The sequence below is a fragment of the Nyctibius grandis genome, chromosome Z (assembly GCF_013368605.1).
Source record: "Nyctibius grandis isolate bNycGra1 chromosome Z, bNycGra1.pri, whole genome shotgun sequence".
Lineage (NCBI taxonomy): Eukaryota > Metazoa > Chordata > Aves > Nyctibiiformes > Nyctibiidae > Nyctibius > Nyctibius grandis.
The window spans coordinates 1,021,922-1,048,090 of record NC_090695.1 but is presented as its reverse complement, the minus strand read 5'-3'; the positions used below and the strand labels follow the sequence as shown (position 1 = coordinate 1,048,090).

The window sequence follows — 26,169 nt, the reverse complement described above, 5'->3', positions numbered from 1 at the left end:
CTGTGGTTCTCTGTCACAGGATTCTACGCCACTCGCTCTCCCCTCATCCCGCAGCGCTGTAACCCCGCTGTGATCCGGCGGTGGGAAGATGACAATCACAAGTGTTCAACACGGGGAGCAATAAACACAACCACACCGAAGCTGCTCAGAAATCTGTCCGGGGGGGGGTTTGGGTGGGCCGGGCGGTGCGGGGGGCCTGTCCCGGGGCCCGGCGGGGCGCGGACTACATCTCCCGTCAGGGCCGGCGGCGTAGGCGGCAGCGGTGCGGGCGGGGAGCGGCCGCGTCACTCCCTGGCCGCCCCGGCGCGTCCCTCCGCCGGAGCCGGGTGTGTGCTCGCGGGCGGGCGGTGCCCCTGGTGCGTGTCGCCCCCTCCCCGCCCCGTGTCCCTTGTCCCCCCCCCTCACCGCAGCGCCGTGCCCATGAGCCTCCCGGCGGGGGTCTGACACCGCCGGCGCCGCAGCACGGTAAGGCCGGGGAGGGGGGGGCCATGACACAGCAGCCGGTGCGGCAGCGCGGGGGGGGGGGGGGGGTGGGGGGGGCACGTCCCGCCTTTTGTCTCCCTCAGAAACAATTAAGAATAAAACAAGCCCCACGCGTGGGCCGGGCCGCTGTGGGGTTGGGTTAATGGTGCGAGGTGAAGGCGGGACGAGGGGGATTTGGCCTCCGGGCTGGCGCGGGGAAGGGCGTAGCGTGAGCGGCCTCGTCCCGTGTGATTTTCTCTGCCCCCCCTCGGCGGTTCGTGCGTGGCCGTGGAGCCCCCCCCGGTGTTGCCCTCGTTGTAACGGGGGCGGCGGCGGTCCGGGGCCGCGTTGGGGTACGGCACTCGGCCTCTGGAAGCTTCCCGCACCGCTTCGTTAGCCCTAACGAAGGGCAGGGCTGGCTTCTCCCCCCTGTTCCCTCCAGGGAGCTCCCCACGGGCATAAAGGAGAGGGAAACCCGTCGGGTGCCGGCGCCCGTCGCAATTAGCGTCGTTCATCGTTACCTCCTTCACGATGAGAGCGGTGGCAGCGTGTGTGGGGACAAAGGTACCACCTGGTTTAACCTGGAGCGTCTCTACAAGGGGGACATCCCCGCGTGGGATGTCCGCTGCTGTCTGGTGTGGAGCATCTCCCACCTCCTCGGACGTGCTTTCCCCGTCCTCGACGCGGGGTTGGGTTTGGATGTGGGCAAATGAGGATTCCCCAGGGACTAAATTTTGTTGTTATTTTATCAGTATCGTTTTCCTGCAGAGTCACTCTGGCTGCACGTGGTCTCGGGGACCGTGGGTGACAGTAGGGAACAACAGTGGCAGTGGAGCAGCCGGCATTCGTGGGACATTTTTTGTCACAGCTGCCCCCAGCAATGCCGTATGTCTGGAGGCACAGTTGCTGGGTGTCCCTGGCATCCCAGTGCCTCCAATCTTGGTCCTTGGAGTTGTTTTTCCATAAAATGAGACTAAGATTCATCTCCTGGGGCTGTTCCCTGTGTCAGGCTCCTCAGGAAGGGGTGAGACCCCCACCAGTAAGACCCTACACTAGATGAGGTAGCGATCCCGTTAGATTGCAGAGGGGTAAGTGCTGTTTCCCAGCATGATGAGGAGGGCTGGAGTGCCCCAGGCCTCTCTGGAGACTTGGTGGCTTCTCTGAAATGGGCCATTTCCACGTGTCCATCTGTGCCACCGTCACTCCTGCTCCAGTAATTCACGCTACTCTTATTCCACCACTCAGGCAGGTATAGGATGAAGCTTGAAGTCACGGCCTTGTTAACAGAAATGAAAGAGATGGGAGGAAGCAGAAGATACACTGAGCTTGCATGTTGTTTCTCTTAACCCAAAGATACCAAAATGAGACCAGGTGATTTAATAATCCATCTTCTCCAAAATCTAGGAAGGCCTTTTGATGGTGGGCCATCCTCTGAGCATCCAGATGCTGGCGGGGGGGTGCCACACAGGATGGAGAAGGAAGCATCCTGCTTCTCTTACAGCTTATGTGACCCTGACAAGCAAATATTCACACTTTGTCTCCAGTGAGTGGAAAAAAAACATTTTATTGTGTCGATCCACATTATTTTCCTGGTAAGGACTGTAAAGGCTTTGCTCTGCCCTTGCTGATCCCGAGGTCCAAGAGCAAAACCTTGTGCTGGATTTTATTCCCTGGAGCCTTGAGTAAAATTTGTAGGCTGTGGTTTCCCTGCATTAAGCGTGTTATCTTTGGCAGAGAGACAAGCGGTGTCTGTTTTGGGAAGCTCAGACCGTGCTTGTATGTAAAGCGCTTTCCCTCTGAGCTCCGTCCGAGCCCTCCTTGCCATGCGGGTACGGCGCTGGAGGGCTCTCTGAATTTAAAATATCGTGGTTAAAGTGCTGTGGGACTTGTCCAGCTCTTAGGAAGCATTTTTTTAATCATTTATAAGATCTCAAGTTGCTTTTAAAGGAAAGCAGAGGAGCAGTGGTTGGATGGTGAAGGTGACGTGGGAATGCGACTTATCTCAGGTGAGCTGGAGGGTAAAGCTCAGCACCCAGGAGCTCCCCGGCCAACGGGAGACCAGAGAAACCATTTGTGGAGATGAATTGAACACCAGTTCTGCCTTTGCAGGGAAATGTGGGAGAGGAGTGAGATACCTGAGGGGCTTGGCTGTCTTTGACACCTACATTCCCGTAGCTCAGTCAGCCTCATCCACAAATGGGATGGGAATGGTCTATGGAGGGTTCCTGAGCGCCGTGAAGAATAACATGCAAAGCATGAAAACCTCCTTTGTAGTTGTTAGCCCTTGATCCAAACTGTGGAAGGGAAGATGACGAGGTGCTGAGCTTTATCTCCAGGTGTCCCTCCTTCAGCACTCTGTCTGGGGAGAGAGAAACACACTTTTTTTTCTCTCTGAGCATCCTCATTTCAGAGTGAAGTGCTCCATTGAGTTGACTCTACTGTGGTCTCCTGGTGAGGAGAAATTTTTCGACGCTGACTCTCCCCTTCCTTCTCTTTTTAGCTCGCTTTCTCCTGTTTCTCCTTGCAGCCATCCTTGCTGCTGCTTGGTCTTTTCCCAGCAGGAGCGGCGTGAAATTGCGGTTGTTATCACTGGTTGAGTTTTTGCCCGTAGGTCTCTGCAGAGTGGTAAGAAAACCTTCTTGGACCTTATTTAATTTCATGTTCTTGCTGCTCAAGTGAGTCTTTGGGGTTCCACGTTTTTGTGAGGAGCTATACCTAAAAGTATAGCAAGACCCTATAGCTTCTGTGGAAGCTGGGGGCAGCAGATGAGCTCCTTCAGGAGCTTCTTTGGGACACATTTAGCATATTGCTTGACTATTTCAACAAAGCAATTAAATATTGCTAATGATTTCATTGTTCTTCAGTTTGGCAGATGTTTTAAGATGTTTACATTCCACATGCCATTGTTAAGTTTCAGAGTTAACAGGCTGCTGCTCTGTCTGGGGTAGCTCATGGTCTTTATCAGGTTGGGGAAACTGTTCCTGTCTCGAACATCTGGAAGCGTTGAGGCTTCTGGACAAGTAATCTCCATAAATGCCGTGGGATGTTCTTGTGAAACTCCTTGGAGAAGGTGCAGTTCTGCTACCTGAGTATAATTAGCACATTACTGAGTCATCTGAAGTAAAGGGCTACTGTAGCTAACCGATCATTTTCTGTTTGTGTGAGAGGCTGGCTATTTAATTTTTGTTTATTTATATATATGTGTGTGCATATATATGCATACATATAGTCGTTTACAACATAGATGCCTTGCTGGTGATGCTAAGAGACATATGTTTCCTGCTCATTTCAGACCGAAATGGGGATGATGTTGGATGTTCTCGAAACTTTTGTGCATTTAACCATCAACTCTCCTGAAAAGAGAGGTTTTGTTTCTTCCGTTTCTGCCTTGGGCTGTGCTGCTGTTGGTCTTGGCTTGCTGGACTCTGCGTCATCTTCTGCCACGTAGAGGTACCCCAAAAGTGGCCAGGAATGGGGATGGTGTCTCTGTAATGGATCTGAGATCTTTGCTGTTTCGAGTTAGCTTTTGGAGACTCCTTTGAGGCAGTCCATGGACCTCTGAGGCTTTAGGGAGAACAGGCTGACTAGGAGTAGTCTTGTGCTTCAGAAAAGCCATTGCTCCTGTCTCCTCTCCTACAGAGACAACCCTTGGCCTCCCCTGTACCCCAGGCACATAGCAGTCGTGGTACAGGAGAAGAAAAACCTGCTTTCTTAGGTGGTAGGAGAAGCTGTGGTGACACAACTAAACTTCTGTCTCTGCTATCTCTGCAGGACCAAACCCTGCCATGCCTGTCGGCCAGGAGCCTGCCGCAGGAGTATTTCATAACGTGCAACAATTTATCAAGGGCGTCTCCTGTGTGGCCACCAGCACTAACTCATCTTCGCCTTCTTCCCCAACCTGGTTGTGTCTGCCACGCCGTTGGGTGGTGGTGGATGTCATCTGCATCTCTCAGGTGGCGGGATGGAAAGGGTTATGGGTGGGATGATGAGGATGTCCATGGGATGGGGAGCAGAGGTGGGTGGCTGTGTGGTGTGCCCCATCCCTTGGTCCTCCGGGAATGACGTGACACCTGAGGATGCATGTGGCTGCCCACAAGCTTCTCGTTTCTCACCAGCAATTTTAATTGGCCTTAATGCAAAAAAACCCCAACCAATCTTCCACCACCCTCTGAAGCTGGCCCGGCTTGCTGGGACTGGTTTGTACAGCCTGCGCTGTGCCGGGAAGGTTTCACCATCACTGGAGACTTCCCTGTGCTGAAGCAGAAGCTACATGGAGACACACAGCTGCCACCAACTTCCCCAGCCACCTGCAATGGGGAACCATTAATGGGGTTCGTAATTAAATCTGAAAAATGCTTTTGAACTCATGAAATCCTGGAGGAGCCATGTTGCTTGGCTGGCGTTCACTGGGACCTCGGGAGAAGCTCGGGAGAAGCTCAGGAGAAGCTTGGTGTTCACAACCAAGCTGTTGCCATCCCTCCACCGCTGGTTGCGTTGGGTGGTAGCTGGTGTGGGAGGCGAGTGGCTGGGTTGGCGTGGGAAGGGTGGCATAGGAGGTGGTACTGGCATCCCCCTGCATCACCTGGCCAGCAGCAAACCCCCTGGGCCGGAGGGCTCCTGGGTGCCGTGTCCGGCTGCAGCAAAGCCAGAGGGGATTTTAATAACATGCTGTTCAAAAATACCATCTTGGATGTCTGGGCAAGAGAGGAAAAGAAAGCAGGAAGGGTTGTGGTTGTCCTGTGGTTGTCAGGTGGAGTTTAATAACAGAGAAATGTTTTATATTTAAGGTGGTGGTTGCTTTGCGTGGTGAGAAGGGACAGGGGTGGGTGCCTGCACCCACGGGAGCTGTATTCCCTTACATCAGGTCATATCGGTGGTCCAAGAAATGTCTCTTCCCAGCTGGGCGATTGACTTGGAGGCATCTTTGATTACATTTTTCTCCAGCTTGGGAAGCTGGGCTGGCAGTCTTCAAACTTGCAGCAATAATTTTTGCAGCTGGAGGCTTCACAGCGGGACTTGGAGGCTGGGGGTGCTTTTGGAAATGACTTCTTTATTTTTTTTGCCACGTGCACGTTGCATCATTGCGAGCTAATAGATGAGTTTTCAGGGGCTGTGGGGTCTCACCACGATGCCTCTAGAGGAAGAGGAGGCCATGGATGTGGATGAAGAGGCTGACGAGCTGCAGGGGACCAGCTATGGTGAGGTGATGTCTTTCTCCAACAGCTTTTTCCCCTTGTTTGGGACCAGCAGTTTCTCACATCCCGAAGGTAGCTCTGAAATGAAACACACGCTTCTGGAAAGCTCTTCTGGCGAATGGTGGAGTTTTCCATCCCTTCGTGCATCCCTGCTCTGTCCATCCCCATGCCGACCTGGCGCAGGCAGAGGAGCGGATGCTCGGAGCAGCGTCAGTGGCGGGCAGGACATCATAGCCCTGTGGAGAGCTTGGTTGTCAGCAGAGCCGTGGCATCCTTCCCCGCTCGGATGCTTTTAATGCAAAGATTCCCCCCAGGGTGCTGGTCTCTCTCCCTCCTTCCCAGGTTTCGCAGCATCTGCGGAGCATGTATCATCTTTCTCGGAGTCGGCTCTGACAAAGGATATTTGCACGGCTTTTTTTTATATATATATTTGCATTACAGGGGGTGAAAGATTATTTCTCGACTGCAAACGCCACTTTGAAGCTGCTTCTCTGTATTTCCGTGCTTTTTTTTTTTAATTAACAGAAATGAGGCTTATGCACTCAGACTGGCTGTCAGTTGCTATTCCTCCAGAAGCTTTTTTAACCCCGTGGTCTAATTTCACCTAAATTTGACAGAGGAGGGCAGGTCTCAAAGAGAAGAACTTACACGCTGTAAGAAAGAGGGTGGAAAAGGGAAATCCAAATTCCTTCTTGCCAGCAAGGAGAGGCTGCAGCAGTCGTGAGCTTAAATATGATCTGTCTGGCTGCAAGCGGGTCGGTTAACTCAGAAGTACCTTTAGTAACTCACTAAATTTTCTTTAAGGAAATAACCCAAATCGTCTTGAACGTGGGGAAGGAGGAGCTGGCTGGAGGGATGCTGCCAGAGAGGGTGTGATGGGATGATGATAAATGACCTTTAAGGTCCCTTCCAACCTGAACTATTCTGTTCTATGCTGCCATGCTGTTGTGCCAGGAGTTTGTGCTTGTGCGTGAGCACCGAGTTTGCAGTGAAAGGCTGGTGACTGATTTCTCTCCAGAGTCTCCTGCCTGGCTGTACTGGTATCCCACCGTTCAAAAGGGTTTTCCAGCCTTGAGCTTAGCTTCACCGCATACCTGCTGGAGTGGGTAATCAGGTATTACACTGTTGCTGCTCCTAATAGTGGCGTTTCACGTGCTGCCGCCTAGAAGCTCATGTAGAGCGTTTGCACGCTGGGGAATGGATCAAATCTATCCCCAAAAGCACTGCCTGCAGGAGACGAGACAGCAGCGCGGTGGCTTTTTGGCATCGTCGATGGTCTCTGAACTTCCCTTGGAGCCGGAGCTGCTGTTAAAAGTGATCGGTGAACCCCCAGTTCCCAAAGGAGCCGAGGATGGTGCTCTGCCCCTCTCTGCTTGTGACAGCCTTTCCCGTTACAGCTGCAGCACGAGGCTGCCTTTTCTGTCCCTTCCCCTTCTGCCACCACTATATGCACTTTGATTTATTTTTTTTTTTTAAACTGGGGATTCTCTTCCTTTTTTGTCAGCTTGGAGAATGATTTTCCTTACGCTCTTCTCTATTTAGGGCTCTGGGGGAGGAAGTGACTCAGCCTTTCCCCTGCTCTGGTTTGCACAGTCATCCCTTGCAGGCTTTGCTGAGGTTTTCCTTGAGCACCTCCAGTTATGCTCGCTTCATTCAGCGGGAGTCTGTCTGCCTCCTCACCGCACGTTTCGGTGGGGAAGGGCACGGTGGGGCAGGATGAGCCGCTGGCAGGAGCTTCCCCTGTGCCAGGAGGATAGTAACGCAGCGAGGAGGACACCCCCAGACCTGCAGCAGCTCCTTGTCTCCTGCTCTGCTCCCCATCCGTGAACATGGACATCTGCGGAGAGGCTGAAATTCTGGGGGCTAGCCTAGTCACACTATAAAAAAATTAATGAAATTTGCTGGCATGGACTCACCAGGGAGAGGAGAAAGATGACTGCGGTCATGCTAGCGGCACCACAGAAGGATGCCACACTCGCCCGGGCACTGATGGGAGATGCCTGCGTGGATGATGGATGGATGATGACGCTTGCTCCATGCAGGACTGCTGCCAGCTTGCCTTTCATGGCAGAGCTGAACCAGTTGCTAAATGCCGGGAAGGACGCATCGCTTGCTCTCCGCAGGGCTTTCAGACACTGCTGCTCAGCGAGGTAGTCACTAAATCATCTGCCACTCTAAGTGACACCAGGCATTTGATGTGCCAGGTACTATATTAAAAACACGTGCATTGCTTTCAGGTTAATTGTTCTCCCCTTCAGGAAGCCCCACAGCTGACTGCAAACTCTGCTTCTTTCTAAAGGGTAAAGGGAAAATAAAATAGAGAAGAAACTCCCAAGCCCCCCAGAACCTTTCCTCTCCACCTCCAAAACCCAGAGACTCAAAACCTGAAAGCAGTTTTGGTCTGCTCAGGAAATTCCAACTTGTGCCACTTATTTCTTTGTTTTATAAAGTTGTTGGAATAGGAATGATCTTTGTCTCAAATTATTCTTCTCTCAAATTTTATCTTCTCTCAAATTATTACTCCTGAGAGTAATTTCTGTGTCATGAGATCTTGCTGAAGATGTATGTGATGGGATCCTTGCTGGGGAGATCTTACCACCATGGCAGAAGTCCTGTGCCTTTGCTAGTCAGCTCTCCTAGGTGGTCTCTCAGCTCCTGGGTTGGCTCTGGCTGGGAGCAATGTTGTGTGAGCATGTGTTGTGGAAGGTTGTGTGGTGTTTCTCCAGTAGCTTATGGTAATAGGCCTACCGGTGCTTCACAACATATCCTTACTCTTGGTCTGGCATGGTGCGTGCAGCGGAGTTTGATCCCACTTTGACATGGCTGAATTTAAGTGAGTGGTGAATTTCAGGGTTCCACAAGCCTTTGGTAGAACAACGGTAACTCCAGATGTGGCCTCAATGAAGCTCATGTGCTATGAGCAAGGACTTCTCTGGTGGTCACAAGATTCAAGCTTTTTTTTTGTGTATATTAAAGCTTCATTTGGCACTAAGGATTGTAGCTATTGATATGGACCTTCATCATCACCCTGGTGTGCCAGGTTCTTGAGAAGAACTGAAAAGCAAGACCTTTTGGCATGGTGGGTTGTGGTCTCATGTCATGGGATTGGTGCCAGCAGAGCTTTTAATAGCTTGGTAATACTATGTTTGCTCGGCCGAGCTAGACCAAGCTTCTGCAGTGTGTCTGGAGCACCTCTAAGGTACCTCCAAGTATGTAGGGACTACCTGGGTGTCCTCATATTGAACAGTGAATGCAGTTTGCTGGTAGCAAAGGTATCTCGTTGAGTGCCTCGAAACAGGGCCTTGACTAGCCCAAGGTCTTGGGGTAAGGAGCACAGAGCCCAGGATGCAGAATTTACATCTGATCTTTATTGGGATCTCTGTTGAATCAGACCCGTCCAGTTCAGACAGATGTTTCTGGAGAAGGTGTGGTAACCTTGCAGGAGGCAGGTTTCACCTGCCCCTTGCGTTGCTTACCTTCTCGAGGAGCTGTTTGCCATGGAAGGTATGTGGAGAAGGTTCTCTCTGGGCATTGCCAACCATAAATACAGGAAATAATCTGATTGGAAAGATGAAGCAGACACTTTGTAAGAAAGCCATCTTTTTGGTCTGATAGTCAACAAATATGGTGGTACATTGATGGGGATGCTGGTGATTAAGCTGTCTCTAGTGAATGGAAACTCTGAGAATTTCCAGATATTTTTACAAGAAACCCCAGAAAATGAAGCCTATTGCTTCTTGTAATACCAATGTCAGATCACACTTCTCCTTCCTTGAGTTTCTTGGCCTTGGGACAGCCTGTTGCAGGAGATGGAGCCGTGGGTGCCTGGGGGCATCATGTTGCCTTTTCTGGCCAGTTCTGGCTGCTGTGAGATACTACAGGCATTAAAGTTAAGTTTTATGGGAAGTACTTTAAACTTACTTCATGATAAGCTGGTGGGTGAAGTTGTGAAAAAACTTGTAATTGAGGAGTTGTGGAAATTTAGCAGCTGAGGTGAATATTTGCATGGAGGTGCAGCACCTACGCTCAACTCAGGCCATGTTAGCTCTCTTCTGAGCATCTCTGTCTATTGATTAAAACATTAGGAGGAATGTCAGCTTGGAAGCAGTGGGTTTGATTAGCTAATTATTTTGACAAAGAAGCATCAAACTTTAATTCCAAGTACATGAAAAACTGTGGCCGCTGTGCTGGAGGGAGGTTGGAGTACATATCCAAATGAGAGTATCGGTCGGGAAGCTAATGAGAGGAGTTTGCTGGCTGAACATGAGCATCGTGCATGAGGTCTTCTTCATGACCTAGCAGTATGGAAAAATATTTGTGTATATTTAAGGGGGGCTGATGAGTTTTTGATTAGTGAGCTCTAGTGACTGCAGGAACTTCCTGGTTGCGTGAAGCGTGTACACGACAGTTGAGTCTGTAGGATGCTCTTCTTGTGTGAAGATTTGGTTTAACTGTTACCAGTCATAGAATCATAGAATGTTTTGAGTTGGAAGGGACCTTAAAGAGCATCTAGTTCCAACCGCCTGCCATGGGCAGGGAACACCTTCCACTAGACCAGGTTTCTCCAAACCCCATCCAACCTGGCCTTAAACACTGCCAGGGAGGGGGCAGCCACAGCTTCTCTGGGCAACCTGGGCCAGTATCAGTGAAGTACTTGCATCCTGAAGGACTTCATGTATGGGTGGAGTACTCGGCAGTTGGCTGGTGGGAAAAGCTTGCTGGTATGCAACAAACAAGCTGGAGGAACAGTTGTGTTGTCTGAAAGCGTGAGGCTTCACAAGAGCATCTGATGCCATTGGTTGGTGTGTGAGTTGCCCTGAGCCGTCCAGGGACCTGATGTGGGTTGTAGAGGCAAGCGGGAATGCTGGTGAGGTGTTTGCAAAGAAGCAGCTAAGAAAAGATTTTGGAGAGATCAGTGAAAGGAGTATCTGCCTCCACTGTTAACAAAAGCAAGTGGTTTTTGGCAGGTGGGAATTTGATTCAAGACACCATCTGAAGGGAGACCCTGAAGACCAAGCAATAAGTGACTGATTTCTGTCTTCTGGATTGGAGGTTGGGCCCTGAAGTTGGACGGCCAAATTGGAGACAGATGGTGGCTCTTGCTTGATACAGATGGGGAGGAAGAGAGAAGGGGGGTCAGGGCGGTGAGCACATCCTCCTCTTTGGTCTCCCTTTCCTGTTTGCTTGGTCTGGTGTCAAACATCTGGATGTGAGCTCAGTCCAGCTCTCACTCTGGGGCTGTAGCTGGAGCTCTTTCAACACCTTGGGCCTTGAGGCTGCCAGGATGGGCAGAGCTGATGTCAAAACATCCAGGAAGGAAGAGACGGGTGATAGAAAGCCTCCGGCTCCCTTTTTACAGGGAAAAGTGCGTATGCATCCTGTACAGCACTTGCTGTGTGGGACCATCCTCTTTGCCTCCTGGAGCAGAAGGCTTTGCCCTCTGTGAGTGATTGTCGTGTATTTGAGCTTCACCTCTGTTACCTCTCCTAAAGGTCAGCCTGAACTTCCAGGCCACTTGCTGCTGGGAAGAAGTTTCTTCTGGTTTTGATCAAGCTGGAGGTCCAACATGGTGGCTTTGTCCTGGAAGTCTGGGCTAAGGGAAGGTCTCCCTAGGCAAGATCTTGGAATTATTCTGGATTGAAGTAAGCTCTGGAGGTCCTCTGGTCCATCCCTCTGCTCAGCGCAGGGCCAGCTTCTGCATCAAATCTGCCTGCTCAGGGCCTCATCCAGCTGAGTCTTGACACTGTTTCCAAGAATGGAGACCGCACACCCCCTTGGGTGACCTGTTGGGTGCTGAACTATGCTCCCAGTGAAGGAATTTTCTAATACCCCATCAGAGCTGCCCATGCTGCAGCTACTGATCCTCAGACCTTGAGGTGAGCAGCTGCTGTGGTTTGCAGCTGGAGAAGGCTTTCTCCTACCAGTCTTTTCCATGCCCCTGGCATGTTGCTGCTGGGTTTCTCAGCTCCTCGGGGACATCCCCACTTTCGAGCAAGGCAGCAGCTCATGTGTGCCTGTGTGCCCTGAGAAGGCTTATCGCCAACTGACCTAATTATTACAGTCTCACTCTTCCCTAGATAGCGCAGGTTCCCTTGGCTCTCAGGAGCCTTCCCTGGTTTCTCCAAGCTGCTGTTGGATTTCTCGCCCGTCTGTTAATAATTTTGTTCATTTGCTCGGGTTAGATAAGCCAGAGAAGGAGGTTTGTAGCCAGATAGAGTGCAATACTTGTGAACTGCTTTTCCTCCTCTGATGGCCCTTGTGCTGGGTTTGGTGGCCCCAGCCTTTTTTGTTCCCTATCCCATTTTTTTTTGTTCCCTCTCCCATTTTTTTTCGTTATCCCCTATCATGCTTTTTTGGTCCCTGTCCCATTTTTCCTTCCTTCTGCCAGACCCTTCCTGCTACCCTGCCATCCCTGCTGTGAATTCTTCCTTCCCTACCTGCCCCCTTTCCTGTTCATAAGGGGTTTATTTGGGTACAGATACAGGCCAGTTACCTTTGGAAGGTGCCATATTCTTCTTCCAGCAAGACAGGGATTTGCAGCATGTTAACAGGATTTAACAGCTGCTTCAACATAAATAAAATGAAGCCTTGGAGAGAAAAAAAAGCCAAAACCAACCCAACAACAAGACATTGCATCTTGGGGTGAGTTCCATCCGTTCGTAAACTTAATTTTCTTCCTGAAAATTGAAGTTGGGAATTATCCCTGTGCTATCTGAAAGCCTCTGTGGTCCTGGTCGGGCAGACAATAACCCTCTATAACTCGGTGCCTCCTTGCAGGGACAGGGCTTACCACTAAGCCCCCCGGTTAAACCACCTGATGGGATCAGCAGAGGTTAGCAGCACCTCAGGGACTTGGTGGCAGAGGGTTTGAAAAACAACAAGTCAGCAGCATCGTCCTGAAAACCTGCTTTGTTTTTTTTTCCCTTTGTCCTGTACAAGATCCAGTTTGATCTGAAAGGGAGCAGGAGAGGTTTTATCTGCTTCGGGGTTTCTGCAGCCCTGGGTGTTATCTCATGCAATGCCTGATAGTATCCAGAGAGTAAATATTTTCTCCTGGGGCAGAGCAGCCCGTGGAGGAGCTGGGAACAAGCCAAAGCAGAGGCATTGCTGGGAGGATAAATCCCAAAAAGGCTGACACCGAGGTTGTGCCCCCCATCACACCTTGTCTGCAGAACTGGGGCTCCAGTGGTCCCCTGGGGGGTTGTGAGTTCTTATTTTCCTTATTTCTCTCTTTTTCAAAAAAAAAAGTCATGTATGTGACACACTCCTGAGGTTCCTGTGGGTTTCTAATCTATGTGTTAATTACAGTAACACTTTAAATTATGTGCTCTGTCCTGGAGGGTGTCCTGGTGGATACCCCAAATTATCCTTATGTATTCTGAATACTCCTAAATATCAGCCCATAGAACAAATAATTGATGCTAACTGTATTTTTTTTTTAATTTCAGTTGATTAGCCTGTAGAAAAATCATGGTAGTCAGGATAGTTGTGAGGGATAAGAGGATTTTTAGCTGGGGTCGATCAGAGTAGATATTTTTCTTTCATTAAAACAGGAAACAAAATAATGTCAACTCAAATTGCTTTGTTCAACCCAAAATGAAATATTTTTTAAAGTATTTTACACCATGATGGAGAGCTGTGGAAATTTAGCATCCTTCAATGTGAACTAAAAGTAAAAACCCTTTGTTTAAAAATACCAAATCCTAAAAAAAAACTCCGAAAGAACTTTTTCCAGCATTTTCTTCCCAGCATTTTGGCTGCAGTGACTTGACCAAAACTATTCAAAATTCTCCAAGCCAAAGCTGGGCTGCTGGCAAACGAGTGATTTTTTTTTAAATTGCTATTATTTGATGGGTTCAGCCTTTTGCTTCTGCAAACGGGGATTCAGTTCTGTGGGTGACTGCAGGTAAGGGAGGTATGTGACCCGTGTCCCACGCTGGAGGAGGGGACACGTGGGACTTGTGTGCCAGTTGTCACCTCTGGTTCCTCGTGCTGGAAGGCATTGGGCTTCTTCTGGACTTTGTGGACATGTGGGGATGCTCACCAGCAGCAGGGTGTCCCCATGGACTGGGGGTCCTCGGCAAGCACAGAGGTTCTTCAGGCTCCCTCTGGGAGGGAGAAACCCCAAAGAAAACTCTAGTGGGAGTGGGGAAAGCCTGCCTCAAGCCCTAGCGTTTTGTGGTTATATTAGCAGTGGTTGCATCTTCCTCTGAAGTCTCCAAGTGCTTGCAGTAACTCAGGGCTAGACACACAGTTTGTTTTCTTGATCATAAATCTTGTATAATTTATTCCAGAAGTGCCTTTTCCAGTTGCTTGTTAAGCTCAGCTACTTAATTATTGGTTCATAAAGATCCCTCAGATGCCCTCATCTGACCTGCAGTGTACAGGCATCCAAGAGCCAGCAACGATGGGCTTCCACCTGCAAGGCCCTTTAGTGTGAGATACCATCTGGGTGTATAGCGTTATACAGCCTCTTGATTAATCAAATTCACCCTTACCTCTTTTCTTTTCTTTTTTTTTCCCCAAGCTAAACTTTTTGGGCTCTTTCTTGGCATCATTAGTGTAAAACTCATTCATGGATGTGTTTCTGATTTGTCCTCGTGGCTACAGGTCCCCCAGTTGCTGTGGCGGGGTCAGTCCTGGGCATGGCTGGTCGGTTTTCCACTGCAAGTAGGGTCTTGGGGTGGCCGCAGCTGTCCTGAAAGATGGATCCTGTTGGTCGTTGATGTCTGCAGGTGGTCCGGGGTCCTCCAGTCATCATCCAGCCCTATAGGAACAGCATTTCCTTTTGGATCCAGAGCCAAACTAGCAAAAAAAAATATTTCTGGCACTATTCCTGACAAGGCTTTATTTGTGCAGAAAAAGCTTCTCTCGGTGCCTTCTTGGCCTGGTTTCCTGAGCTGCTGGGTATTTACTCAATGCAGTCACCCCAGAGGCGTTCTGAAAACCAAGGCCAAACTTCTGATGTTCATCAAAGACCCTCTAGATCTGTGATGCCTTCCCTGCGGTGGCACCTTGAAGCTCCAAGACCTCTTTCCTCCTCCCCAAGCTAGAAGGCAAAGCCAAGCATTTAAGATAAGTTCTTACAGGGCTTGTGTTTTACAAGAGAGGGAAGCGAGGTATGGTGGCTGGCCTGGAGGACCCAGCAATACATCCCGATCACAGGTGCAGCACATGGTGTGCTTGGGTCCATGGTGGATGGAGCACATTGTGGGATGAACTTGAGGTTCTTGTCCCCCCGGCAGCGATGCTGGGGATCAGCAGGGCATCCAGGACCTGGGGTTTGCAGAAGGGACTGATGTCAAGGACGCTGTCAGCAGAGCATGTTAGGACGTAGGGCTGGTGGATCCCAAGGCTGAACATCAGCTGTCTTAACCTGGGCCAGTCGTCTAGACTGTTGTTGCTGCTGGTGGAGGTAAATAGACACTCCCAAAGCTCTCTTGGTCTCATGTTCATCTCAAAATAGGTCAGCTATTGTGTCCTGGAAGTACCTGTCTCTCCATTTGCTTTGTATTAATGAAACCTCCCTGTCCTCCTCTCCCACCCGCTGGGGCTCAGCCGAGTTGAGCTGCTTCATTTACCTCTTATTAATCAAACCCAGTGGTCCCCTGGGCGATAAATGTAGCTGAGCAAATACTTGCAGCATTTTTACTCCCTGGAGTTTGGCAGGCTGCTCTTCTTCCCATCCCCATCATTGGCTTCTTATCACGCCTTATTTGCTGTGATTTAGGCGGGGAATAACCGAAGGGGGAGGGGGAACACCCGGGAAGGGCTTTTGGGGAGGGAGATGTGCAGCTGTGTTGCTGCTGCGGAGCATCCAGCGAGCAGAGTGATAGTCTGGGAGTGATTGTGAAAAAATGCACTTCAAGCCTCAAAAAGGAGGCTGGTGTCCAGCCAGGAACTCGAAAAAATTCCTGTCTGGGGAGGTGCTTTGCTTGGTATTTGCAGCGCTGGTTCCTTAAAGGAGGCATCAACCCCGTGAGTTGGTTCAAGCTGTCTCATGAGCGGCTGGAAGGAGCTAAAAGCTGGGATGGATTCCAGAGGAGGGTTGAACCCGTGGGCTTGGTCCACGCTGCTTGGGCAAAGCAACGCTTGGGAAGGGTTTGATCCCCATCCATCCAGGGCTGAACATCACCTGCTGCTGTGGCCTTGGCCAGCGCAGTGGGGTGGTGGGTCCACAGGGATCTGGAGCCCATCCCTGCCATGTGGCAGCATCCCTCAGCTTGGTGGGTCCCTTGGTGGGTGCTGTGGTGTCTGTGCTGTGTCACGTCCCTTCCTGGGGCAGCTGTTGGGAGCCTGGTGCAAAACCTGGGTGCATCGGGGTATCAGATGTGCTCTCTGAATTGCTATCAGAAACTACATGGGAGAACATGCAGGAGATCCTTGTAGGCTGAAAAAATGGATTTAAGGTCTGCAAGGGCATCTTCCCAAGCTGTGAGAGCTGTCTTAGATGATGTCCTTTGCCCACAGCAGTGTTGGGGAACTGGGTTTAATTCAGATGGTCCATCTGGTTGGAGTGAGAATCACTTCTTTGAAATGCAGTCACTTGGTTGGATGGAAACCCACTGTCTAGACCATGTCCAGTCCACGTGGCCAGCAGCAGGAGCTAAGGAGGACCCCATGTCCAGCCTCTGGGGAAGGGAAGGCTTTGGCAACCAACTCAGTCCTCGATCAAAAACCTGTCTTTAAATGTGTGAGGGTTGGACACCTTGCTGGGTTGTGTGCTGGGCTCTGTCCTTCTTGCCCAAGCAGAACATTCAACAAGTAGGTAGGACACGGGAGATGATGCTCGTGGCTTTTTCCCTGTCTTTGCAAGAGGCTGCGGCTCTTATATTGGTATATTTAAATCTGGAAGAAGCCAGAAGCAGCGACAGCGGTCCTGGAAATCTCAGCTCTCATGACACTGATGTCCCAGTTCCTTGGCCAGCTCTGTGCCATGGTGAACCTGCTCGTGTGGAGTTGAACACTGACCCCACAGCGTTCCCTGTCCCCTTGTACTTCCCCAGGGCTTTGTTTGCTTCCCCACCTCTGAATTTATTATTATTAGACCAGAAGTGTTATGAGGAAGGGACTTCTTTTCCTTCTGCCTGTACAGAATTGCTGATTTCCCCAGTTCTTCTCTTCCACTGGAATATTTAGAAGATCTCATCGATGGCAGTGCCGTGGCCGCTGCCTGTATGGGAACTGATAAGACCCACGACTGATACTTCCGGGGTGGCCGTGATGTAAAAGCCAATCTGCTGCTTATTTTATACCTGAACATTTGAATGCGGTGGAGGAGTGGGGCTCCAGGATCCAGAGGCAGGTTTTGGAAATGTTGTTTGTTTGTGGGTGTTGTTGAGTGGGGTGTTTTAGGGTTTGTTTTTTTAGCACTGAAGGTAATTAAAAATTCAGAAAAATCTCTGAATACACTTATCTGTGCATGGAGTCTTTCAGATGAGTTTAACTAGCTCAGAGAGGGGCATGGTAAGTTGGTTATTTTCCCTTTCCTCTGCAAAACGGCAAAGGTTTACTGGATGATTTTTCTCTCCCGTTCCAGTTGAGCAGCTCATGTTAGGCAGAAGACACGGAAGGTCCTCTGTGAACAAGCCAGCCTTGGGTCATAGGGAGTTGTCTCTCCTTGAAATCTGCTCCTTGTCTTGCTCGTGTAACCCAGGTCCAAAAGTCACTGGATCCAAGGCTGGGAAAGATTCTTCCCCTTAGTCGGAGCAGCAGGAATCCAGGGATGATTTGCTTTTCTTCATTGCTGGTGGTGCAGAAGGTGGCTTATGCTGCAAAAAGTATCTTGCTTCCTCATTCCCATTTCATCTTTCAAAGACCTTGAATATGGGGAGCACCTGAGGCTCTCCTGCCCCCCCAGCCTTGTCACACAGAAGAGCTTCATTGCCAAAAAAGAGGAAAGCCATGATGAAGGGAAGCATTTGGTGGGGATGGAGGAGAGACTCTGTGAGGGTGTGAACTTCATGAGGTTCAACAACGTCCTGCATCTGGGTCAGAGCAACAGCCGGTATCAATACAGGCTGGAGGATGAAGGGATTGAGATCAACCCTGAGGAGAAGGACTTGGGGGTGATGAGTGACGAGAAGCTCACCATGAGCCAGCAACATGCGCTGGCAGCCCAGAAAGCCACCCGTGTCCTGGGCTGCATCCCCAGCAGCGTGGCCAGCAGGGCGAGGGAGGGGATTCTGCCCCTCTGCTCCGCTCTTGTGAGACCCCCCCTGCAGTGCTGTGTCCAGCTCTGGGGCCCCCAACATAAGAAGGACATGGAGCTGTTGGAGCGAGTCCAGAGGAGGCCACGAAGATGCTCAGAGGGCTGGAGCCCCTCTGCTGTGGAGACAGGCTGAGAGAGCTGGGGCTGTTCAGCCTGGAGAAGAGAAGGCTCCAGGGAGACCTTACTGCGGCCTTTCAGTGCTTCAAGGGGGCTTATAAGAAAGATGGGGACAGACTTTTTAGCAGGGCGTGTAGTGGTAGGACAAGGGGTCATGGTTTTAAACTAAAAGAGGGGAGATTCAGACTAGATAGAAGGAAGAAATGTTTTACGCTGAGGGTGGTGAGACACTGGCACGAGTTGCCCAGAGAGGTGGGAGATGCCCCATCCCTGGAAACGTTCCAGGCCAGGTTGAACGGGGCTTGGAGCAACCTGATCTAGTTGAAGATGTCCCTGCTCATGGCAGGGGGGTTGGTCTAGGTGACCTTTAAAGGTCCCTTCCACCCCAAACCATTCCATGATTCCCGGGAGGAGGGGACCAGCTGGCTCCTCCTAGCATAAAATCCCCTCCATCCATCCAGAGTGGCAGCTCCGGCACTTTGGCTGGCGGCCCAGGTATGTCCTCTGAATGCTATTAAAAGCCGGCGTATGGATGCAAAAATGCTCTTTGCCAGCAAACTCCGGGCATGGTTTAACGGGGATTAAGCACCCTCTGTGCCTGCCCTGCTGCTGACCGGGGGATGCCGCTCCCACGCCATCCCTCCCCTCCGGCAGCGACCTGCGGGATGGATTACTTCAGCGGGTTGACATCTCAACTTAGAGTTGGATGTGTCTCTTAGGATTACAGGACTTTTCACAGCCCAGGCTCCCATTATATTGCCTGGGTGCCTGGAAAGAACAGATTTACTTCCCGATAATGGTTTCCTTTCGGTTATTTACAATAACCGTGTGAGCATGCGGTCGGAACGTGCGATCGCAAAGCGTGTGGATCAGCTGGTTGTTACAATGCTGTTATTGAGGACGTGGGCTGTGCTCTCTGCCTGCAGAGCGCTGCCTGCGCGGGGTGTTTCGTATCCCAGGTGCTGCTTCCATGGGATGTCAGGGCTCATCCTGCACCATTTAGAGGAGCTGGGCGAAATACACGCCTTGGTTGTGTGCGTCGTAGTGAACAATAACAAGGATAAGATGTAATGTGAGCTCTTGTTGCGTTAGCTTTTAGTAGAAGCAGGGGGACGTGAAAATAGATTATGTCTGACTTAAGTCACAGTTTGTAGAATCAGCCGATGTAGAAATAGGTTATAAAACTCAGGCTGTTCTTGATTCAGGGGTTGGTGGTTGCGGGTTTTTTATGACCTGTTTCAGGTTTTATTGCTAGAAATGCTGATGTATTTCCATGTATCAATTTTGTATAAAAATCAGAGGACAAGGAGTGTGCCGTGCTGTTGTGCTGCAGCCAGAGTGATGCTCCAGCAGACTCCTTGTCCTGATATCACAGAATCACAGAATCAATCAGGTTGGAAGAGACCTCTGGGATCATTGAGTCCAACCATTGCCCTGACACCGCCATGGTAACTAGACCAGGGCACTAAGTGCCATGTCCAGTCTTTTCTTAAACCCCTCCAGAGATGGTGACTCCACCACCTCCCTGGGCAGCCCCTTCCAATGGCTAATGACCCTTGCTGAGAAGAAATGCTTCCTAATGTCCAACCTGAACCTCCACTGGCGAAGCTGATATCCCATGTAGTGGAGCATCCCGTGGCAGGGTGGGACCGACACCCATCAGATGAGCCATAAACTCACCTCCATTCACCTTCTGAAGTTGAGACCATGGTTTTATTAGCCATGTGCTAGTTTTTCTTTTCTTTTTCTTGGCAACATCCATCACAAGCCAAAGTTAACATCTTCCCCCCGGGGCAAGGAAGCCCATCGGGTGGGAAACGGCTCCAACGTTGTGCACAGATTTGACACACTAAAACGTTTTGTGTTTCTAAAGGTGATGAGGCTTTGGTTTTGTTGAAAAAGAAGAAAACAAATCCACTTCCCAACCACAAAAAAATTCTTGTTGCACTGAAGAGAGCTACGTAATAAATTGTTGTCTGGCTGAGAACTGGCTTTCTGGTTATTCCTCTCCCTTCCTTGCTGGATCACTGTGTCCAGGCGGCTGGTTTGGGTTGGATTCTGTGGCCTTTTGCACTTCGTTGTCTCCTGGCTCTCTCCTTGTTTTTTCCCCATTTATTTCTGTGTTTGTTTTAATGGCTCTGTTTCGATGTGCTGTGGTGCTCGCCCGCTCTGTGGCATGCCAGGCTCGTGGATGGCACTGCAACGTGGCAGCTGTTGAGCTGCTGTCCTGTCGCTTGGGCTTTTCTGCATCACCAGGTACCAGAAACCAGACCTGAGACTGGAAGGATGATGAAATATATAAAATGCTCAGCCAGCCACGGATGCATCAGTATCTGAAAAGACCAAGGCTAGATGCAGCAGCAGTCACTTTTCAAAGGTGTTTACATTTTAATTCAAAAAGGGTCAGATCCAGGGTGTAATAATTTACATGATGTTTTGGAATCTGGAAAAATACCAGCTACAGAGCAGCAAATCCAAAAGGCAGACGTGATGCTTCATCTGTGCTTGTGGAGATGCAGCAATACCTGGACGGGGGGAGTCATGGTTCATGTCGGTTGCTTTTGTTTTCCATAGTAACTGTTCCTGCAGTTTGCTGGATACGAAGGCTGGTCGCCAGCAATAAAGATAAACTGCTCCTTTCATTCACCCAGATGCTCTCACTGCTTTAGAAAGACACATTGCTAATTACTTGTTGTTGGAAATCGACTGGATTGGGAGAGAGGAAATATTGCTACTGAAGGAGCTCATTAAAAGGAGATGCTGGGAAGCGAGCCGGCTGCCCGCCGGCCACGGCCGTGCTAATAGGCAGGAGTTCAAACCCCCAACGCAGACGGTCAAAGGTCCTTCTGCCTGTACTGCTGCCAGAGCGTTAGCTGGCAGGCGGCTATTTGCAGAGTTAAAGCGTGCAAAGGGTTTCACCTGACCTGAAGGTGCTGATAAGAAGCAGATAAGAAGTCGGAGAGTTGTCCTGCACCAGCTGTGCTGTCCTGGTCTATGTGTCAAAGGATTCCTCACCTCCCAGGTCTGGGGCTGAAGGGACCTCCTTCCCCGTGCACATAGGCGGTGGCTTTGGAAAAGCCAGCTTGGAGAAAACAGTGGGCAGGTAGTGTGAGGGACATGATGGTGGAGGGTTTGACCATATGCCGTTCCTCTCTGCGCAGCCCCAGAGAAGCACAGAGCAGAAGAGGGTATCATCTCACTGAGAGATGATGTCCAACAGGTCTTCACTGTAGGGAGTGGAGAGCAATGGGGTGGGTTTTGGAGGCTGGACAAGAGATGTGAAAATTGGTGTTGGTTGCTCGTGGGGCAGGATGTGGTGTCTATTGGCTGGGGCTGGGCTGGAGCCTCTCCCTGGGGGTCTCTTCAGTTTGGTTTTACCATCATCCCATGCAGGCTCAGATAAATAAATCTGTGGGTTGCTGGGGTGTTTCTCAGTTCGTGTCCCAGGAGTCTCAGAGCAGAAGGGACCTGCTGGATCACAGCAGTATTTAAAATTTATTTATTATGAACTCCCCAGGGAAAGCAAACATGAGAGGGACGCTGGGCGTCCTACCACAGAAGACTCTGGAAGGAGGTGGCTGCATTGGTACGTGAAGCATTTGCAGCGTGGCTGCCTTTTATAGGAAGCATCTCTTGTTCCTAGCAAAACCTGGGATGATAAATCCCATATGGCAAGAGAAAGGCTTTCAGTGATGTGTCAGGGTAGCTCTGGAGCCCGTCACACTCTGTCTATGTGCTGCCCGCTGCCTGGCAGCTGGCCTGCAGTGGCATTTCTGGAAAATAAATCTTCCACAGAGGGAGGCTGCTCTACGTTCCTCCTGCCCTACCTTGGAATTGCGGAGAAACAGAGGATTGGCATGGGAATTTTTTCAGCATTTATCTGGGGGATAAGTAAGGAAAAGATACGGGTTTTCCAACTGGGATGCTCTAAGTGAGTCATTTAAACCCATATCTAAACAACTGTGGCCAAGTGGTTGGAAAGGTGGGTAGGGTCCTTGCCATTTACTGGGATTTGGTGGTCGTTGGACCTTTTGATAGTGAAACTTTGATACAGATGCCTAAATCTGGAGAAGCCTGATGCTAAGCATTGCATCAAGCAGTTCTGCCTGAACTCTGTATTTCAGAGATCTTTTCCAATCAGCTTACCTAGATGTTAGCATTGAGTATTAACTCCTGGCAGTGTAGTTGTGGGGTAAATCCACTTCCATCTTTCGCTATTTGGGTGTATATGATAGCGTGGTGCTCCTGGTTCTCATGTCTTTGAAGGCCACAATTTTCAAAGAAACTTGTCATGTGTGAGAAAGCATTTTAGGCTTTCAGCATCCATCCAATGGAGGCAAAAAAATGGCAAAAGCAACCTCTTTCTTTTGTTTCCTTTGCTGATGCCCAGCCAGGTTGGACCTTGGGTAGGTGTGAGAAGGTATGTGGTTGTTGGCTTAAGGGTAGGTTAGGATGTCAGTTTGTCTTGCTGAGCTGGAGCAAGAGTTGTTTTAGGAAGATCTTTTCATGGTCAACAGTCTTGCTGACAAGGTTGCCATGTTTTGGGCCAAAAGCCCCTGCTCCTCACTTCGGGGTATGATGTTTGTATGGGGTTGGAGTTCCTGCTCCCTTGGGATGGCTGCGGCACACGTGGGTCCCACCCCAGGGGAAGAGCTGTGTGTGGCTGCCCTGTGATGCTGCCTTGGCACTGCCAGGCTGCCGCAGTCCAGGTTTTGGAGAAGCTTTGTTCTGGTCTGCTGGAGAGAGGATGGCTGGAGCATCTGCCCTGGAGGAGGATGTAGGTGTGAGGACCTCTCACCCAGGCCACAGTGAACTGATGGGAATGCATTCCTATCCCTGCATGTCAGTCTTCTTCTCAGCATGGACCCACCTTCTTTTTCTTATAACATTTTGGTTGCAAGTTGCTCTGTGCTGTTCTGTCTCACCCATCTAGTCCAAACTGGTTTCCTTCTCCATTGCTGCTCTTCACCTATCAGAGTCACCACATGGTTCCTCAAGTTCAACACAAGCCTGCAGCACCTATTGGAGGTGGGGCACGTGTTGGCCATGACACGCTGAGCCATGAGCAGGCCCACAGGGTGGGCTGGTCTGTTGTGTGAGTGCTGTTTCCACCCTCTGTCTACTGGATGAATGCACAAATGTCATAAAAAATACTTGTTCTTATTGAGTTTATTTGCTGATTAAGGGTAAAACTGTATAATTACCATAAACTGTATAATCTTGCTAGAGCAAGAACCCCATTTAGATCACTCTTTAAAATAACAACTATTAATAATAATTATACATTACAGTAATGCTGATAATTACTAAGTTATAATAAGCAGTTTGCACATCTATTGACTTTTTCTGCTGCTGATTCCTTGTTTTGTGGTCATAGTAATGAGCACGGCATGAGCTTCCTAGGGAGGGTTTGGAAGGTAATTTTGAGACCGCCAAAACTTACAGACTTTGTGCTGTGACAAAGTAGAGGGAGGAGGGGGGAACAGGAAAAAAATATAGATTTGAGATTGATCTGTATTAATTATCATTAGGAATGTTTGTGGGGTCTGGGAATCCTTGGTGGTAGGCACTATGCCAACACAGATCCAAGGGATCACCACTCCCTGAAGAGCTCTCAAGAACATGCGTTTGCTCAGTTTGGGAAGGCATCAACCACTTTGATGCTCAAATGTGGGTTTTCTTTGAAAACCTCTTGTTTGTACATGTTTTGAGGGCGAGGCAAGATGGGAAACCTGCTCCAGGCACAGAGGTTTCCTGACACTTGGCACCAAGAAAAGCAGGAGACCATCCAGCCCGCGCCGCCTTCCCAGCGGACGGGGTTAATTTTGGAAAGGGAGAGAAGATTTAGCATTAGTTGGACATCAGTGTGGAGATTAAACTTTTGTGCATGGACTTGAATTGGTCTGAATCTAGGTGGCGGCTTCCCTTCCCAAGGTGCCTTGTGCTGAGGAGGAAGGGCCACCACATATGCTCCAAAATCTGTCCCTCTTGAAGGGCCAGGCTACTTGAACCAGGAAGCAGCTTGCAGGACCCAGCAAATGGGCCTCTGTAAACCTGTGATGGTCTTGGTTTTGTTTTGTCAACCACGTTTTATATGTGTGCATCTCACGCTTGGTAGAATTCAGTAGAGCCCAGAAATCAATGGGTAACAGGTGAAAAAGACCTGCCTTGAAAAAGCTTCTAGAGGATGGTGACCAAAACAACCCTTCCTTGAGCATTGGGCATCTCTGGGCAGGCTGGTGGAAGTGGGGAAGGCAGTTGCATGATAACTGGGAGAGACTCATCTGAAATGGGAGAGGCAGCTCAGAATGAAGTGTGGGAAGTAGGCTGAGAGCAGAGGAGGCTTTCTTAAAGTGATGAAATGCTTGAACATCATCTCATGGAATCAAAAAAACGTTCAGGTTGGAGAAGACTGCAGGAGGTCTCTAGTCCAACCACTTGCCCAAAGCAGGATCAGCATCAAGTTCGGATATCACCCTGCTGCCGTAGTAATCAGGCACATGTGGTCCAAACCATGAACCCTGAAATAGAAGGGAGCGTGGTGAGAAGGGGAATTCAAAGGACGAATTCAGACACCCAGGGCTAGTTGCTACCAGGGAGTGCCAGGAGATGCCACGAAGTCAACATGTTCCTCTGCTTGTTGAGCCTCTTTATTGATGCCCTGGTTCAGGTGATGGTGGCATATTTGTGGTGGCCCCAGCATAGCTGGCACGCTGGGTTGTCCATGTCGGATCTCTGTGTCATTATGTGATTCACACCAACTCCGTGCAGACTAAGCACATCAAGAAGATCACAGGACACAACTCGTTAGTCTTTTATCTTATTATAAGGGTTAGATGTCAACCAACTCGCTGTCTGTGCCTGGACATCTGCTCTAGGGATGTTTCTGTACAATGATGATCCTATCCCAGATGTATGTGGTAACTCATCACCCTTAAATGTAGAGGAGTTTTCTTCCTGCTAAGTTCTGGTTTCCTTTAGAGAGAGGTGAAGGTATTGCAAGATGACTTGTTCTTAATTTCCTACTAGAGATCCATAAATATCTCAAATACGTGGTTTGTGCTCAATTGCTGGACTTGGTGACTTCTGCCAAATGCATTCCCTTTCAATCCGTCATCTCTCCTGTTGCTAATCAACAAAATACTGATTGGACATGGGGGTGAACACCCCAAAAGTGGAGTCGTGTGTGTTAGCCCTTGGTCTGCTTTATGCTTTAGCATGGGTGTTCAAGGGGGAGCATCCACAGGGCAGAGCCCTGGGCTTGGTTTCCTCCAGTGTCACCTTCAAAAAAAAATAAAATCAAAATAGGCAAAAAAAACTTACGGGTTGTGTTGTGTGGCCCCAGGGGATGGAGGACACCCTCTGACTCTACTTGCTGCATCCCAAACAGTGTCACCTGTATCGGCTGTCCCCTGCCACACATGATCACCTCCCCATGCCGTTGTGACCTCCAGGACTCATTGCAGCCACCTATTCTCCCAACTGTTCCTTTAGCACTTTCTATTTCATAATCTGTGCTTCCCATTTGGTAATTGGCACTAATTAGCTAAAAGGGGAGAAGCATGCCCACTTCCAGGGCTCCATGCTCCCTGGGGTTCCTTTTGTTTTGTTGTTGTTGTCTATTTTTTTTCCTCCTTTTAACTATGCCACATGATTTTTGTTCAGGAGTTAATGTGTGATATTGATCTACACAATGAGCCTTTTTGACAATCCAGGCACATTTGGGAATAATTCCTTGAGCAGATGAAATCCTTAGGCCAGAACCGCTCGTTCTCAGCGGTTTCCAAATGAAGCCACAATTGTTCAGAAGTGACAGATGAGAAAGAGTTCAGGAGCTGGAAATTACATGAGCTGGGAACAGATCTTTTTTTTTTCCTCCTTCTCTTCCGGATGGCATGTGACTCACTCCAAATCTGCTTGGTAATTTTATACTTATCTCGAAACAGACTGTACATACCAGTCTGTTGCCGGTGAAGGAGAGGGTGAGGGATGAAGTCTTGGCATAGAATCATGGAATGCTTTGGCTTGGAAGGGACCTTAAAGATCATCTAGTTCCAACCCCCCTGACAGGGACAGGGACACCTTCCACTAAACCAGGTTGCTCCAAGCCCCATCCAACGTGGCCTTGAACACTGCCAGGGAGGGGGCAGCCACAACTTCTCTGGGCAACCTGGGCCAGGGTCT

General features: G+C 49.8%; 1 protein-coding gene across 4 annotated transcripts in view; it reads left to right on the top strand.

The window, feature by feature from the left end:
- The first annotated feature begins 308 nt into the window (after positions 1-308).
- CTIF (cap binding complex dependent translation initiation factor) overlaps positions 309-26,169 on the top strand; it is a 151,586-nt gene continuing 125,725 nt past the window's right edge. For all 4 annotated transcript variants that reach the window (XM_068423649.1, XM_068423648.1, XM_068423647.1 and 1 more), the window contains exon 1: positions 309-465. The gene's annotated coding sequence lies outside the window, so the exon portion shown is untranslated. The remainder of the gene's footprint in view (positions 466-26,169) is intronic.